Source organism: Vanellus vanellus (assembly GCF_965231255.1).
Source record: "Vanellus vanellus genome assembly, chromosome: 7".
In the NCBI taxonomy this organism is placed as follows: Eukaryota; Metazoa; Chordata; class Aves; order Charadriiformes; family Charadriidae; genus Vanellus; species Vanellus vanellus.
In genome coordinates this window covers 25,109,895-25,124,939 of record NC_138912.1, presented here as the reverse complement: position 1 = coordinate 25,124,939, position 15,045 = coordinate 25,109,895, and positions in this window count along the sequence as shown.

The following is a 15,045-nucleotide window of genomic DNA, read 5'->3' as shown; positions in this document are numbered from 1 at the left end:
TCAAGAAAATATAATCCCCTTAATATTTATCTCTTGCATAAGAAAATCTAGGGAGCTGGGGACAGTCAGATTAAATGAAAGAAAAAAAAAAAAGAAAAAAGAGAGACAGTTAATAGTAGCAAGGAGGGTTTGTGCTGACAGGATTAAGAGGAGGACTAACCAGAATGTGGGAACACCAAACACGTATGACTGAGACACTGCAGAGCCTTAAGCCCATATGAAATCTTTCAAATTACTCTTACAAATACCCTGCTTACTCGCTGCCTGTTGAAGCACTAAAACATGTAATGGAGTATCCCAAACCTGGAGGAACATTCTTTAATTTAAACAGTCTCAAATAGTGGGGAGGGAATTTGGTCCACCTGGCCACGCAGCACGGAGAAAAAGTACTGCGACCATAAATACTGAAGGACACAGCAGGAAGGAAAGAGTTTCACTTCATGCCTCTACTCGAACCAGTGCTGGGGAGAGTTAGGGTGCAAACAGAAGACATACGGAGAAACCTGTATGTAACATTTCTACCCTTAAATGAGATTCCTCTTAATAAAGATATGACAGAAAAACAATCTTGCGGCTTAACAAGAGTAAAACATCTGCCCAATCCTACCATACTATAAAGCAATAAAAAGAGGGAATTAATTGCAGCAGCTATTAGACAGATTCCATGCAAAACAGAGACAGCAGAGATGTGAGCAGATATACAGAGGAGAGGCTTCACAGAGTTGCACCCCTAAAAGAGGAAAGGACGTTTTCTTCTTGGTATGCTCACCACCTTCTAGAAACTCCATTGAAAACTGCCAAGCCAAAGATATTCAGTTTGGGACCTAACAAATTATAAAATTTTTACATCTGCCTGCTAAAAAGAGCTCCTGCATTACATATAGTTTTAAGCAAGCTGACTGGATAAATCCACCAGCTTTTCAAAATTTACTTGTTTAATCAGCCATTGTAATTTCAAATCAGGAACTACATTCAAAGCCACTGGGACACTGGAGTTATTAGAAGTAGGACTGATTTACAGAGCCATTCTTAACAGCATATTTATTTAATAAAATATATGTAAATTGTATGTGCTATTACTAAGCTCATTAGAACACTTAACCCAAGCAGATTTCTAACTTAATACAGTAATCCATAGCCTTCTCAGAGAATACCTCTCCTTCCCCATTCAGAGGAATTTACAGGAACCAGCCTCCTATTCTTAAAGTCAGATTGAAGGAGGGATATTCAAAAAGGTTAACAGGAATGATCGATGTTTTAACCTGCTCTATCTAATCAGAATAAGAACTTTAACATGCTCCACTTAGTCACAACTCCCTTTAAAAAAAAAAAAAAAAAAAAAAAAAAATCCCCCAAACCCACCACCACCACCTCCCCCTCCAAAAAAAAATAACCCAAACCAAAAACAACCTCTCCAAAAACAACCCCACCAACCACAAACCCAGGGCCAAGTTCTTCTGTTATCCGGGTGCATCCAATTCACCGACACTAAATGGTACTGGAAGAGAACGGCAGAATTTCACCTTAGCAAGGCTGCAATGCAGTAATAAAGATCAGATGGAAACATCTGTATACACAGAACACACTTCCATCTGCAAAAACACCACCACCACCTCCAGGCTGGAAAAGCCATGAGGCACTCGGAAACAGTTGTCTCAATGAAGAACTAGGCTTCTCAAAGACTATATTGTTATTGTGTTCACTCATTTACTTTCATATAAATATCTATGAGACTTTCCAAGTATTTCTGACGTAAATTAGCAATAGTCTTACTAAATTCCATTTCCCATTCCACCCTAGGAAGATGCAAGGTAACAATGTGTCGTAGTTACACATACACACACCTCCACACATGCAGAGAAAGCAAGAGCTAAAAGATGAGGTTTTACACTGATTGCAGCGAAAGGCATGTCTTTCTCCCACAACAGCTGAAGATTCATGGCCTTCCATCTCTTCTGCCAGTAGTTCCTCTACCTGCTGTCTCTATACAGAAGTAGGACAATTCAAACATCATCCCAATTCCTGAGTCTCAGTCTCTTACAAGAATACTTCGGTAACTAATACCTATTCTTCCTCCAAGCTTCCAAAAGTCACGAATGCTCCAGTCATTCGGTCTATGCAGTAAGAGACATTTACAACCCTGACACCTACAACTGACCTGGTAACACAGAGTCAGAGAGAAATGGGCATTTACAGAACACAATTCACTCATCTTCAGAGATTTATGGACATCTACTTTGATATGAGCTGTGCCCCCAGAAATACCTATTTCTCTCCACCAATCACAAACAAAAGTCTAGACAAACTGCTCAGATGCAGGTGCCTAAAGATATTAAGTTAAGCCCCCTTAAATTCAGGTTTACAGAGAACTTCAGAGACAAACAGTAGTTGGAGCAAAGATACATCATTAATAAAATTTCTTAGCTGGTACCAGAAGTACACCTGCAAATAACATTAAGTCCCACACTAATTTCCCAACTCAATTTACTTGTCATAGTTGCAGAGTCTTTGGGCTCAACTCAGAGGCCAAGACAAGGATACCCCTTTGCTGTCCTGCACACACAAATTTTCTTGCATTTCTGGTGAACAAGTCGACTCTCCAGTCCTCATTTTCAAGTCCTCCCCTGACTGAGTTTGATCTGAGGATCAAACAAAGTTCATTGCTTCAGTATCTGTTCTCATAGTGCAGGCTTGAAAAAACCAACAGCCTTTGTCTTTGCCCAAGAGAGTATTTAATGAATTATTCATTTCTGGTCATTCTGTATAAGGTTCAGGATTCCATCCCCTTCACCCACTGTATTACATTAGAATAGACAAAAAGGGAACCAGGCTCCATTGTCTAAATGTCTTTCACAGTCTCAAAAGGAAGGGGGGTGAGAAGCAGCTCCTACAACCAAAAGATCATATGCAGACAGTCGTAACCATCTAATGATGAAAGTTAACATTTTGCTTTTACAAACATCTAGGAGGAACTGGACAATGCTGATGTCCACTGACAGACAATTAAATTCCTTTATAAAGGCAGCAAGTAGCAAGAAGCAGCACAATTTTTCACTTCAATCTTCCTACCATTACATTTGTATTGCTCAGGTTCTGGTTTGTGCTGGGGATACTTACAATACTTCACTCAGACTAACTACTGTCCCTTAGAAAGAATTCTCAAAGAATTGCTTTGCTACCTCATGGGTTCAAGGCTCTAAAAATGCATGACCCTGAGGAAAACAGAAGTGAAGGATGCCTTGCTGTAGTATTACCAAACACCAGAAAGGAGCAGCTTTGAGTTTGATGTACTTTAGAGAACAAAACAGAACAATATAGCATCCTGCAGCACTAGTCTTTGCCAGGGACTCAGGAACATCCAACATGCATTTAGTCAAATGTTTTATGTGTATTAATGCCTAACAGAAGCTTTGGCATCCTCCGAGAGGAGTCAAGGCTCCCAAGGCTCCAGAGAATCCCCAGGTATTCCTGCATTCCCACACTCCATCAGACTCCACGTGGTGACAAGAGAGGTCCTGCAATGCCTGCACACCTCATAGCCTTGTAGTTTTCTCCTTTGCCTTACATGCATGGCCTCAGAAGAAATGCTAAAATTTCTTTCAAAGCATCTAGATTGCTCTTATTTTTTCTCTTAATTTACTTCATCTGTCCATTAAAACAGACCAGTTGTCATCTGTGTGCTTTAAGATAGGAAATAGGTCTGATCCAATAGACTAGAGCCAGGCTTTCAAGCATGGTGAATATTTGGGTCTGCAAGTTTATTTTAGCCCCGGAAACCTGCTACCACTTCTACAGATGTGCCAATACAGAAACCCATGGAAAAAGATACAGAATTGGAAAGGAGCGGTCATCCTCACATTTCCTCAGATTGCTATGGGACACACAACACTCAGTCTGTTATGCCACTTGCCCTTTTTAAATCTGAGCCGATTGCACAATAAACACCAAATCCACATTCCATGGCTTATTTTAGGTATACAACAACTCTGCGGGTGCATAAACATGAAAAAGCTAAACAGTCCATGAAAGACACTGCAGATAGGCTGGAAGAGTTACTAAACCCCATTTGGTCAGAGAAACTGTCTCTGCCTTGGAACCAAACAGCTTTGATTCTCCAAAAGGCATTTCATCAGGAAGTTGTATGGCACACAGTAATTACCCATGTTCTCAAAAGCAGTGAGACAGATGACCAGCTGCATACCTATCCTCCTCCTGGCCTAGCTCCCAGGCATTTTCCACTGTTGCCTACATGAATTAGACAGAAGACAAAGGGAAACTGCATTAAGGTTTCTGCCAGTTGGGTAGCATTATGAGTTTTAAGGACCACAGCCTAGGATTCAGTTACAACAGTTACTGTTTACAACATGCTACAAATACCCTGTTAGGAAACATAACAGCTCTCTAACTGCAGAGCTGCTCTGTACTGTGAAATATGTCAGCAGTGCTTTGCCAGGGTACAGCGATGTTAAGTATTCTGCATGTCCTTGAAATCCGAATGCTCATGCCACCAAGTCTGACTAGACTCTCACATGCACTCCCTGGGTGGGAAATTGAAGGAGACTAAATTAGTTTCTAACTTCCTGTGTTTTGGTGTGTTTTTTTTTTTTTTTTTTTTTTATTTTAATAATTCAAAGCAAAATAGTGTGTTCACTGTTCTACATCATTACCTTCTGTCCTTATAACACAGGACATGGGAAAATCCAGAGGCAAATAAGGGCAGCTTCTCCTCAGTGATATGATGGGACCAAAACTTCAAATTCTGTTACCTCTGAAGACGCGTTCAAAAATATGCTTGCCTTTTTTTTTTTTTAGGAAAGAACACTTACAATAACAAGCAGCTGCTGACTCAATTGCCCTATTGCAGCTACTCGCATTTTCACAAGAGACTATACTTTTTCAAGTATTCCTTTGACTAGCAGTGTGTTTGATGACATCATGCAGGTACACTGTAATTTATTTCAGATAAAGGAGATCAGGAGAGAACAGAAGTAAAGCTCCCTGGAAACAGCACAGCATGATTGCGTTTCCCCTCTGTGGCAAAATGCAGCAACTTCAAGAACAAAGTGTCACCAGAAACCGTGTTAAAAAACATAAAGATACCGGGGGAGGGGGGGAACTAGAAGACTAGCAGTTCTATAGCTGTGCTCGTTACCCAAATACAGGGACTACCTGCAAAAGAAGAGAAGTGCAACAGGGAATGCAAGGGGCAAAGGAAAGACTGCAAAGTAAATTTCTCCCAGACATTTCTACAAAGAAAATAGCAAATTCAGGAACGGATTACATAGTGATTGTGCAATGTAACCCGAAAGAGCCAGGGATATTTATGAAGCTTTATACAGGGAGGCTATTATCCCCTGGAATGGACTACAGAAGAATCATTTTGCTACTTCACAGGTCCAAGGCTCTAAAAATCTGCGTTACGCTTAGGAGAGTAAAAGTGAAGTATGCAGAAGTGATCAAAGGAGAACAGGCTAGTTTTATAGCCTGCAGGGGAAACAACTGATCATATATTCTTCCTATGACAAACAACTGAGAAAGTAATTGAGAGCCTAGCAGAAACCAATGTTGTTACCTCAGCATTATTGATTTTAGGCAGACATCTTAATCTAACACATGACAAAACTTTGGTCATTGCAGTAAGATATAGCTTCCAAGGAAAAATGATATTTATAAAGGTAGTTTATGGTTCAGTTAGAGATTCTTATGAAGTCAAGCCCAGGCTATAACGGAATGGAAAGAAAGGGACTTCTTAAAAACAAAATGGATAGAAAGTTCGATTAAAAAGTGAAAATATAATTCAAGTATACTAAAGCAGAAGGATCTTCTGATCTTCAAAACACTAAAAGGAAGCAGTAAAAATATAACTTTAAAATACTATACTAAGAAAGCCTTATTCTTATCAAAGGTCTGACTAGCACTGAAAAGTTTAAAGTTCACCTGTTAAGGGCTCTTTAAAAAACTTCTTACCAAATTTAACAGAAATGTTCCAATTGTTTATATTAAAAGGAGCTGAAGTTATTTAAAATATATATATTTAAAAAATGAAGCCAGACTAGGATAAGAAGTCTATGTAGCCTTTTGTTAACATTCAAACTCAAAGAAATACAACAGTAAAGAAATAAAAGCCATTAATACTAAAGAGCAAAATTATATAAAATTGTAACAATTATCTTAAGAATACACATAGAGAGAAAAAAGTGAGATCAGTTCATAGCAGTTCCTAAGAATACATCTTCAATTAATAAAAAAAGTAAGTGAGGAAATAGAAGGAGCATTGCACACAATTAAAAAACTTTTTCCTACCTTCCCTGTGTTTCTTCCACCAAGCAATCTGCCCTTTGCAATATTAGACGCTGCTCTCTACACCTCCCACTCACTCCTCTGCTTCCTAGGGGTATCTGAGATGTCCCCCCCTGCGTCTTTTCAGCCTGAAGGGGGTAATGGAGTAATGCACCACACATGGAGTTCCAGGTGATGATGCTAATTGGGCTCTCTCTCCAGTAGATGTATTTTACTTGCTAAATCCAGTACCACCTTCTTCACATCTGCATCATATTGGCAAACCACAGTTGACTAATAAAGATAATCTCTTCTCTATTCTTCCCAACTGACTAACAGTCTACTAGGAATTCTTGATTTTAAGATCCAAAGTGTATAGCCTGGCATGGTTTCACATGCTTGTGACAAATTCTTACTCATCAAATGGCAACCTGAACTAGAGCTCTCTAGGAAACAGCACTAGTGAGATGATAATTCATTGTTCTTTAATATGCTTGAGGCAGACTATCTAAGAACACCCCAATCCTACACCTGTCATGCTGCTGCTGTTGCTTTTGTGCATTGGAAACTCTAGGACAAATGCACTTAAGGGAAGGGAAAAACCACTGAGCTTCCAGAAGTAGCCTTCATTTTTGGCATCTGTTCACACATCTGGTATGAAACAAATCCAGTCTGCTGGCCTTTGACACAGATTTCTTCAGATGTCAAAAAAAAGAGGAAAAAGATAATGGCACGGGAGAGGCTGGTTAATGAGGTGTCATGGCTATGGTTGATTTTTTCCCTGCTTCTTTCATTTTATTACACATATCAGAGTGATAAGGAGAAAAATTTCTCACATTTTGTGTATGCACTATACATTTTAAGGCTTAAGTGGAGCAGCTTCTTGAGACTTACAGTAGGCTTTGTAAACCAGAATGCTCCACTTAAGTTGTGCCTATTTCCATTACATGGGGAGCATTTGCAGGAGCAAACTAATACCAAGCTTTCTTCCTCAGTAGCAAGCACCCATTGCACCACTGTCCATCCAGTTGTTCCATGTGTGAAGCTGGGCCATGATCTAGACGGAGATCATTCAGAACAGTCTGTCACCTGTTTGGAGAAATTCAACGTGCATTCAAACCACATCCTTCAATGACAAACTCTCTTTGTCAGGAAGACTGCTTCTATCATTGGATCTGTCAAGCTGAGCCACTGAATGAGCTATTTCACCGGGTCTTCCCCAGTCAAGCTCAATTTGAGTTTTACAGTCCTTGATACTTGTGGGATATTTTCATAGAAGCCATTAACTTACTTTGCACTGGGAATTATGCTGCTTGGCAGGGGCTATCTCTCCTCATGATACCTGCATGTCCAAAGTTGAACCTAGTCTTGTAATGAGCTGGCAAAAAGTAGTCATATATATTCAAAATGTTGGCCTGTAAGCCAGTAAGGCCTGAAAATATTTACCAATATGTCAAAATGCTTCTAGCTGAAAACTGTTTCTAAACCATTCGCTGTTTGCAAGTTTAATGGCTTAAGGCTTATGGGCTCATGAATCACTAGCTTTCTTAGCAGCAGCATTTGAAATGTTGATACCTTAGCCTTGAAATAGATGTGAAGGTACCACAGCCTTTACAAGCTGTTATCGAAAGACATACTTTAAAAGCTCCCACAGAAGACTGAATGCGATAGAAGTAGCTGAGCAGGATGAAAGTAACCGAACCAACTTAGTTAAAGTCATTGCTCATGTCTGCGTTCCATTTTAGTGATTACCCTCCAGTTGGACAATGAATCATATTAAAGGAAGCTTTGATACTTACAGTTTGTCTGATAAAAAATCCAGATGACTTTAGAAGCAATGATGAGTATTTGGGAAACTATTAGTCTTATTTCAAATTACTGAATTCAACTATCAGAAGAAAATTTTGGAGAGCAATTCCATTTATCACAGATTTAAAAAAAAAAAAAGATTGTGCCATTCTCACAATTCCAAGAGTTGTTCCAGTTAAGAAGATGTATGAACATTCACGGCAAAAAAATTGCTACAATAGATACACGTGGAATGAGTATCTCTAAGGTCAAGGAGGTTATGCCAGTAAGTGGCAAACACTCCATTACAGAACTGTAAAATGAAGTGTTAAGTGTACACTATACTAGAGAGATAACAGGGATGGAACAAATACAATAGCAAAACCAATGGGAAGAAAAAAGAAATCTCAATTGTGAGTAAAAAAAAAAAATAATAATTCCATATACAGTCCTCTAAAATACACCACCATCAATTGATTTTTCTAGGTCTTGCAAGGGGATATACACCATGGAGTGTAAAATTATAAAATATATACGTTTTGTCTACAGTGCCTAAGATAGACAAATGAATGAACAGATATATATGGTAAATAAATTGCAGTTTTAACCAGAGATTATGAAAACCCATTAAAATAAACAAACAAATAAATAGATAGAATGCTTATGGGTTTGTTTTTCTGTGCATAGCTTAAAACATATGGGAATTCATGGCTTCCTGTTTTTTCTGAGTAACTGGCCCCATCTATAAATGCATTCATCCACCATGTCAATACAGACAACTTGCAGATCTGCCTCTTTGCTCCTATCTCCTTGCAACCAAATTAAAATCCCAATCTGTTTCATACATGTCTCTGAGGATGGCAAAGGTGAGGTCAGCCTCAGCTCTCTAACCTTTCTCCACCATCAATATAGACAAAAATGACCAATTTTCCTACCACTCAACACATAACTCTTCATTTTCAACTCTAATTTCTCTCCAGGCCCTCACGTTCAACCATACAAAAACAGTCAGAAAGATTTTGACATATTTCTAAGATTATTTCTATGTACATCTTCACAACTAAAAGCTTTTGTACAACCTCTTATCGCCTTGACTACTGCAACTTCTTTCCCCAGCTCTAATCTCATTCAAGTCCCATCCATCCAGAATGCCATCTCAATCAGCCTGCTAGCAGCAGACGGGGGTTGGCTCACTCAAAGGGGGAGAAGGGGTTTTGCCCAAAAATTAGCAGGGTTCATTAACAGGGCTTTAAACTAGATTCGACGGGGGAAGGGGGTATTATCAGGTTTGCCTGTGACCAGCCAAGGGATGTCATACAAAGGAAAGAGGAACGGGGTGCTGGTGAGGGCCTGAAGCCATTCGCTCCAAAATGTGCTGGCTACACTGCATTATGCTCAAAGTCTTACGTAGACAAGCCAGGAGCTCCTGGACCAACAGGAGCCAATGGGGAGGCACCATTAATACACAGCAACGGAATGCCACCTGGAAAGCAGTGCAAACTAATTACAGCTGCTCCAGCCAAGTCAGCCTCAACAAAGACACAGCTGAACTGCCTCTACGCAAATGCATGGAGCATGTGGAACCAACAGGAGGAGCTAGAGATGTGTGCACGCCTCCAAGGCTACCATCTCATTGGCATCATAGAAACTTGGTGGGATGACTCCTATGACTGGAGTGTTGCCATGGAAGGCTACAGGCTTTTCAGGAGAGACAGGCAAAGGAAATGAGGAGGCGGTGTTGCCTTATATGTGAAGGAGCAGCTGGGATGCATGGGGCTCAGCCTAGGGATGGATAAAGAGCCAACTGAGAGCCTGCGGGTCAGGATTAAAGCAAAATCGGGAGCGGGGGACATTACAGTGGGAGTCTGCTACAGGCCACGTGACCAAGAAGACCGAGTGGATAAAGCCCTCTATAGACAGATAGGGGCAGCATCACATTCACAGACCTTCATTCTCATGGGTGACTTCAACCACCCTGACATCTGTTGGAAGGGTAACACAGCCAGGCATAGGCAATCCAGGAGGTTCTCAGATTGCATTGAGGACAACTTCCTTCTCCAAGTGGTTGAGGAGCCAACGAGGAGAGGAGCTATGCTGGACCTGTTCTTACCAACAAGGAGGGGCTGGTAGACAGTGTCAAACTCAAGGGTAGCCTGGGCTGTAGTGACCATGAAATGGTCGAGTTTGAGATCCTCGAGGCAGCGAGGAAGGTGCACAGCAGGCTGACCACCCTTGACTTTGGGAGAGCTGACTTTGGCCTCTTGAAGAATCTGCTTGGTATGGTGCCATGGGATGAAGTGCTGGAGGGAAGGGGGGTCCAAGAAAGTTGGTTAATATTCAAGGACCACCTCCTCCAAGCTCAGGAGCGATGCATCCCTACAAAGAGGAGGGCAGGCAGAAAAGCCAGGAGGCCTGCATAGATGAACAAGGAACTCCTAGACACGACCAAAAGGAAAAAGGAGGCCTATAGGGAGTGGAAACAGGGGCGGCTAGCCTGGGAGGAGTACAGAGGAATTGTTCGAGCAGCCAGGGATCAGATCAGACAAGCTAAAGCCCAGATAGAACTAAATCTAGCTAGGGACATTTAGACAAACAAAAAATCCTTCTTTAAGTATGTCAGCAAGAAAAGAAAGACTAGGGAAACTGTGGGCCCTCTCTGGAAGGAAACGCAAGAACTGGTTACCTGGGACAGAGACAGAGCTGAGGTACTCAATGACTTTTTTGTGTCAGTCTTCACTGACAAGGATCACAGCCACACTGCCCATGACGCAGAATGCAAAGGCGAGGATTGGGAAAATGGAGAACTGCCCACTGTAGGTGAAGATCAAGTGCGAGACCACCTGAGGAACCTGAAGGTGCACAAGTCCATGGGACCTGATGAGATACATGCACGGGTCCTGAGGGAACTGGCAGATGAAGTCGCTAAGCCACTAGCCATCATATTTGAGAAGTCGTGGCGGTCTGGCAAGGTTCCTGCTGACTGGAAAAGGGGAAACATAACCCCTATTTTCAAAAAGTGAAATAAGGAAGACCCAGGGAACTATAGGCCAGTCAGTCTCACCTCTGTGCCTGGCAAGATCATGGAGCAGATCCTTCTGGAAACTCTGCTGAGGCACATAGAAAACAAGGAGGTGATTGGTGACAGCCAGCATGGCTTCACCAAGGGCAAGTCATGCCTGTCAAATTTGGTGGCCTTCTATGAAGGGGTTACAGCAGCAGTGGATAAGGGAAGACCAACTGATGTCATCTACCCAGACTTGTGCAAAGCATTTGACACTGTCCCACACAATATCCTGGTCTCTAAATTGAAGAGACATGGATTCGACAAATGGACCACTCGGTGGATAAAGAACTGGCTGGACAGTCGCACTCAAAGAGTTGTGGTCAACAGCTCGATGTCCAAGTGGAGACCAGTGACGAGCGGGGTTCCTCAAGGGTCGGTACTGGGACATGTACTGTTCAACATCTTTGTCAGCAACACGGGCAGTGGTGTTGAGTGCACCCTCAGCAAGTTTGCCGATGATACCAGGCTCTTTGGCAAGGTAGACACGCTGGAGGAGAGGGATGCCATCCAGAGGGACCTGGACAGGCTGGAGAGGTGGGCCCAAGCCAACCTCATGCAGTTCAACAAGGCCAAGTGCAAGGTCCTACATCCGGGTCAGGGCAATCCCAAGCACAAATAGAGGCTTGGCGGGGAATGGCTGGAGAGCAGCCCTGAGGAGAAGGACCTGGGGGTGCTGATTGATGAGAAGCTCAACATGAGCCAGCAATGTGTGATCGCAGCCCAGAAGGCCAACCATATCCTGGGCTGCATCAGAAGTGTGACCAGCAGGTCCAAGGAGGTGATTTGGCCCTTCTACTCCACTCTCGTGAGACCCCACCTGGAGTACTGCCTCCAGCTCTGGAGTCCCCAGCATAAGAAGGACATGGACCTGCTGGAGCGTGTCCAGAGGAGAGCCACGAGGATGATCCGAGGGCTGGAGCACCTCCCCTATGAGGAGAGGCTGAAAGAGTTAGGGCTGTTCAGCCCAGAGAAGAGAAGGCTCCGGGGAGATCTTATTGCGGCCTTCTAGTACTTAAAGGGGGCCTACAGGAGAGCTGGGGAAGGACTTTTTACTAGGGCATGTAGCGATAGGATGAGGGGGAATGGCTTTAAACTGGAAGAGGGCAGGTTCAGATTACACATTAGGAAGAAGTTTTTCACTTTGAGGGTGGTAAGGCACTAGAACAGGTTGCCCAGAGAGGTTGTTGAGGCCCCATCCCTGGAGGTGTTAAAGGCCAGGGTGGACATGGTCTTGGGCAACCTGGTCTAGTGGGAGGTGTCCCTGCCTATGGCAGGGGGGTTGGAACTCGATGATCTTCAAGGTCCTTTCCAACCTAAACCATTCTATGATTTTCAGCAATTAATCTGACCATGTGAATGCACAAGCGTATTCTCCTTTGGTTGCTCCTTGTATTTGGATTTTTATTCATTCTTAACACATATTTGAGGTAAATTCCTTGTAAACAGCTCCAAAACTCATTTTTCTTCCTCCTGAATTCTCCTTAAAACTTATCTGCTCTAATTTCTCCCAAGAAACTTGACAATTAGGCTACTACCAAGCACACTGATCAATACAATCCAACTCCTTCTTACACTTCCTGCCCATCACCATGTTTTTACATTCATATTGTAAGCTTTTGGGGGTAAAGACCATGTCTCCTCTTCTTTCAGCTGTACATAAGCTCCAAACACATTTCTACTGTACTCACTGAACTAAAGACATGCAGTATTTACATGTGCTTCTCAACATTTTATGCAAGTGCTGCCATGTTTTAGAGGACCATGTGACTGCTATCCTCATTGTAAACAGAGGAGAACAATGTGTGGGTAACCAAGATTTGAAGTAAGCATCATTTAAATTATGCTTGAAGCTACAGCAGCAACATTGCAGCCTGAATGAAGCAGACACAACATGCAACTCTACTGAATTCTTTCTTTCTAATGTCATAGGCCAATATAGCTTCAACAAATGTATAGGGATTATTTCCAGTGAGTTGCGCTGTTCAAAGATGCCTATGGGCATCTCCCTTCAGGGTAGCTGTGATAGACAACGTTTCACCACAGAGTTAATATGATTTTCATCTATACACACACCGGTCTAGTAAAACCATTCTAGCGGCACTAGGGTTCAGTACTCATGCTGCCAATAGGTCTAGTAAAACTATGTCAGTAGCAACTATGGTTTAGTGCATACGTTTCAGGTAGGCTTTCAATCACAGTGTGGACAACCCTTGAGCCACCCACAGTTTTTACTTCTTTATAGTGCAGCAGTAAGACAATCAAGGTGGTTATATATTGCTCTTTACCACCACCTTGGAGCAGATCACAGAACACCACAAATGTCCTGGAAGGCATAGCCTGCCAGAACACGTGGATGAGCTCAGGTAGCTGAGACATGGGAGACTGAAGAGGGGAAGAAAAACAAAAGAAAAAATAACAGATAAAACCATTTAAAATATGAGGATAGTGGAAGGGAACAGCTTATTAAGCTCACGGCAAGTCATTTAGTATTTTGCAGTGGTGACTCAGTTACTGGTCTGTCTAAAAATAGCTGCAAATGAAAGGTGGAAACCCAGATGTGAGATGACAGATGTATCAGTAGGCTAATGCTTCACCAGTCCCATTTCTACGATAAGTCCACACAGCTAGATGACACCAAGGTGGATGGTGTGCAACATTCCCACATACAAAAACACTCCTGGAAAGAAGGTTTCAACACAAGAAGAGACTATTGCATGTATCAATTACCCAGTGACTGTAAAGCTGTGGATAGATTATCAATATGAATCAAGTGAGAATTCGCAGACCCTGAGGTCAACCACTGACTAGCCAGTCTGAATCCTGTCTGTCCTACTCCTTGTTTCACAAAAACGATCATGTTCTGGCTCCAGTCTGAAGATGCTGCCAAAACCCTTCTACCCTTTCAGGAAAGCAGTTCCAAGAGGAGGGCACTTTCAGGCACAGCATATATGCCTACTGACTACAACACTGGGAACAATCCTGATCTCCTGTAAAATCTGTGCAACTGGATTGATTGCTGAATCACACTGAAGTGTGATTGCAGCACACCGCAAGCACATGTCTAATTAATCTGATTAATCAAAGTTTCCTGTTCAGTAATATATCACAGAGCTATGTAAAATGAAAACTGCAACAACTCAAAGAAAAGCAGCTGGCTCCTTTCTATTTAGTTGGAAGACTTTAACTCTTTTGCCACTCTAAGAAAGTGGTTTTTTATCTTGACTTAGATATCTGTAAGTCAACTTCCTTACCTAAAGGAAACAAGGAAACAATGCATTATCCAAAACACCAACATAGTAAAACACCTGACACTGCCACCACAGATAAGCTATTCCTGCATAAAAACTGGGGGGGGTGGGAGGGGAAGGTGGGTGTTCAGACACATGTTTAAGTATTATCAATTCTGTTCACCAATTCTCTTGGAGATTTCAGACACTTGAAGTTTCCAGAGAGCTTCAAGTGGGGCAGCTCGTCGAGTCGAGAGGCCAACAACATTGGAAGCTTATAAATTTAGAGCATTTCATGAAAAAGACAGCGCACCCCAGAGTTACTCTGCCTCCTGCTGCAGTTGTAGAAAATAATCACTAGATGGAGCTGCACAGTCACAAATCTGATTTATGGCCGCTGAAAGAGTTTGTTGTTTTCTACAGTTCTGTTTGGCCTAAAACTGACACATTCCAGCGCTTCCTGATAATTCATCTTCTGAAAGACTGAATGAAATGTTTTCATTTACAAAAGCAAAATGTACACAGAGAAAGTGATGAGATATTGAACAGGAAAAAAAAAAAACACAAAAAAAAAAAAACACAAGAAACCAACAACACTCACAGCTTTCAAAATCATATCAATTTTAAAAGTGAACCAAAAGATATTTTATCTGCCAAGGCAGATCAGATGTCTTTCTTTGTTCTGTA